Below are 3,850 nucleotides of genomic sequence, written 5' to 3' on the forward strand. Positions count from 1 at the left end.
TTCCAGCAGAGAAGGACACGACCCTGAAGCAGGCAGCTGAGGACAAATGTTTCTCCTTTGCCAGTGAAAGGCACAGCTTCACAAATTGGAAACTTCGAAGTGAAGCAATGTTGGTGATTATCTTCGCTGCTTGTTCACCTTTTTCATTCTGATTCCGTGAAAGTCCATGGCATTACATTTCGACATTCTGCCAGCCTCACGCTTGTTTCTTGGGCCAGTGGCGTAATGGAAAACGTGCCTGACTTCGGATCAGAAGATTGTAGATTCGAGTCCTAACCTGGCTCGAGGGGAATGTTTCGCTTTAACCGTGGTCTACGTTGACGCTCCCCTGTGAAGTCCTGGCGGGACGTCGCCTCTGTGCTTCCGCATTAAAAACTTGCATTTGTCCTATTGTCCATTTCAACTTCCAGCTCTCCACAACGGACACCGCCGTCAGTTTGGGGGTGTCTTACTGTGTGTCTCCCTCTGTGGGTGAAAATGAGCATGAGTTCCTCAAAAGGCTTACAATTCGTTGTGGAAGTGTCATACTTTTGCCCCGTTATTGTGCCATTTAAGAACATAGGATAACCTCATTGAAATTTGCCCTTGAAACATTAGAACACACGTGATTTTGGGCCAAAGTTGGAAACTGCGACTAGAATAGATGGCTCTCTGATTAGCCGCAATGCACACGGACGGAATGGCGTTTTCCCACAATCTGCAATGGAAATGTTCAGAAAGGGTGTTTTATTTACAGCAAATACAACAGTATCTATCGCCTTGTCTTGTTATTTACTTGTGAGTATTCGGTACTCTCAGGACCGTGGCCCGGATCGTATTCCCGCTCATGAATGGTTGTATTGTTCAGCAAACATATCGGTGTACCAGTATTTGTGCCGATTTTCCGATGCTGGCAGGTCATTGGTTTTGTCCAAAACATAATGCAGGTTAACATAAAACAAATAGCTGCAGTTTCTGGAAATCTGAGACAAAAACGAAAATTGTTTGCGGAACGCAGCAGGACTGTCAATAGAAAGGTCGACTTGCCTGCTCTTCGGATGCTGCCTGACCTGCTGTGCTTTTCCAGCATCACTCTGATTTAAAATCTGGGTTCCAGCATCTGCAGTCCTCACTTTTGCCTAGTTCCTTCAGTGTCGCTGGTTCCCAATTCAAGAACTCCATCTCTAGCGGTTTCATGTCTGAACCTCCACGCTGAGGAGTTGAAGAGTGAAGAAACGTAACTCACCCCCTCCATGTCTGGGGTAATTAGGGACTGAAAATGAATCGTGTCACATTGAAATATATCTAGATGCGACTTAATCTTTGTCTTTTATTGGGAACCATCTCTTTCATGGTAACCATCAGGAAAGAACATTTCGTTCGCCAGAAAAAGAAATGAATATGTCACTAACCTTTGTTTGCTTCAGGTCCAAGAATATTCAGATAAATAGTTCCCTTGCTTAACTCTGCTGGTCATGTTCGCAAAGAGAGCTAGCAAATTGCCAAGTGTGATTTTCCTTTCAATAAATAATTTTGACTCAGTTTGGCTGCAAATATCTTTTCCTACCTTTGTGCTTTTCTTCTTTTACATTGGTGTCTCGCATCTTACAAATGACAGCAAAGATATAAAAGGAGATGGAAGCATTGAGCTCATCAGGTCAGCGACAGCTTTCAATGAGATCACGGCCGATTTGGTCAATGCTCAACCCAGCTGCGCTGTCTGTAGTCAAGTTCGAGTGGTTAAGGCGATGGATTCGAAATCCATTGGGGTTTCCCCACGTAGGTTCGAATCCTGCTGACTACGTTATGAAAGCTTTCCTGCTTGGACAATTTTCGCTCAAAGTTCAAAAGACCTATTTTGCAAACCAAGCCGGTAATTTGATGAGACTTGGGAACCTTGATTTCTTCATCAGAAATGTTCCATTTTTAAAACATTATCTCTGTTTCTCTTTCCAGTTACACTGCTCGACACATCGGGTTTCTGCAGCTGTTATTGAACGTCCTAAGCAGAAGTGCTGCTTTTCATTAGATTCCGTTAATCCCTGTCCTCTGTTCTCTGACTCGGGTCAGTGGCAATACTTCCTCCTGCTCGTCAAAGTGCACATTCCCAACCGCTTTCTCTCCCATCATTACAAACCACCGCAGAAAATTGCCACTTAACCATCTTTGTTCCAAAGTGAAACTCACCAGCCTCGGGAATCTCTCCACCAAACGGGACTTCTCATCCCTGGACATGGTACAAGCCAGAGGATTGTGAAGAGATATTCTGAAAAATATTGTCAGTTGAAGTTGGATAAATGTTTAAGAAGCAAACAATATAATTTAGGCTCCAGCTTTGGAAATCTTGAGAAACTCTTTGGGAAATGGAATCAGAGGAGGATGAAGATATGTGAACTGTCGGACCGAGTAGTGGACGGGACATTGACTCTGATGTTGTCGGGACAGGAACTGATCTGAGACATTGAAAGCATTCTCGCTCTCGTACGTGAGGAATGCAAACTTCATCTGGACTCTGGGACAATGAAAAACTCAAGACAATGTCCAAATATTGACTGGGATCACTACAGTACGAGTACTATAGATGGGTCAGATTTGCACAGTGTGTACAGGAGGGCTTCCTGACACAGTATGTAGACATGCCTTCAAGGGACGAAGCCACTTTCGATTTAGTACTGGGTAACCACCCTGGCCAGGTTTTAGATTCGGAAGTAGGTGAGCACTTTGGAGACAGCGATCACAATTCTCTCAGGTTTACTTTCGTGATTGAAAGGGATAGGTGTACTCCACGGAGCAAGAGTTTCAGCTGGTGGAAGGGAAATTACGATGTATCGAGGTAAGATTTAGGAAGCGTAGAATGTGGTAGGAAACTGCAGGGGGTGAGCACCTTAAAATGTGGAGCTTTTTCAAGGAAAAGCTCCTGTGTGTCCTAGATGAGTATGTACCTGTCAGGCAAGGAGGAAGATATAGAACGCGTGAGCCGTGGTTCACTAAGTAAGTGGAATCCCTGGTCAAGAAGAACAAGAAGTCTTATGTTTGGATAAAATGTGAAAACTCAGTTAGAGCGCTCGAGGGTTCCAACGGTATCAGGAAAGACCGAAACAGAGAGCTGAGAAGAGCCAGGAGGAGACATGAGAAGTTGTTGGCAGATAGGTTCTGGGTTAACCCTAACGCTTTCCATAGGTATGTCAGGAATAAAAGAATGACGAGAGTTAAATTTGGGACAATCAAGGCTAATAGTGGGAAGTTGTGTGTGGAGTCAGAGGAGATAGGGGAAGCGCTAAATAAATATTTTTCGACAGTGTCCGCGATAGAAAATGAAAATGTTGGCGAGGAAGATACTGAGATACTTGTGTCTAGAGTAGCAGAGATTGAGGTTCACAAGGTTTAGGTGATAGAAATACTGGAGAGTGATATAACAGACAAGTCCCCTGGGCCGGATGGGATCTGTCCTAGGATCCTCTGGGAAGCAAGGGAAGAGATTAATGAGCCTTTTGCGTCGATCGTCAAATCATCGTTGTCTACAAGAATAGTGCCTGTGGAATGGAGCATAGCATATGTTGTTCCCGTGTTCAAACAGTGTCGTACAGACAACCCTGGTAATTACAGACCAGTGAGTCTCACTGCAGTTGTTGGTAACGTGTTGGAAAAGGTTATTATAGATAGGATTTATGTCCATCTAGAAAAGAATAATCTGATCAGGGACAGTCAGCACGGTTTTGTGATGGGTAGGCCTTCCTAACGAATCTTATTGACTTTTTTGTCAAAGTGACCAAACAGGGAGATGACAGTAAACCGGTTGATGTGGTGTATATGGGTTTCAGAAAGTTGTTCGATAAGTTTCCCCACAATAGGCTATTATATAAAATGCGGT

The 3,850-nt window shown here is 44.0% G+C and overlaps 1 non-coding gene across 1 annotated transcript; it reads left to right on the plus strand.

Annotated features, from left to right (window-relative positions):
• Positions 1-1,701: 1,701 nt before the first annotated feature.
• trnas-cga lies at positions 1,702-1,783 on the plus strand. The gene has a single exon. It is a non-coding gene; the product is annotated as a tRNA-Ser (tRNA).
• The last annotated feature ends 2,067 nt before the right edge of the window (positions 1,784-3,850 follow it).

Source organism: Chiloscyllium plagiosum, unplaced genomic scaffold, assembly GCF_004010195.1.
Source record: "Chiloscyllium plagiosum isolate BGI_BamShark_2017 unplaced genomic scaffold, ASM401019v2 scaf_11212, whole genome shotgun sequence".
Classification (NCBI taxonomy): Eukaryota; Metazoa; Chordata; class Chondrichthyes; order Orectolobiformes; family Hemiscylliidae; genus Chiloscyllium; species Chiloscyllium plagiosum.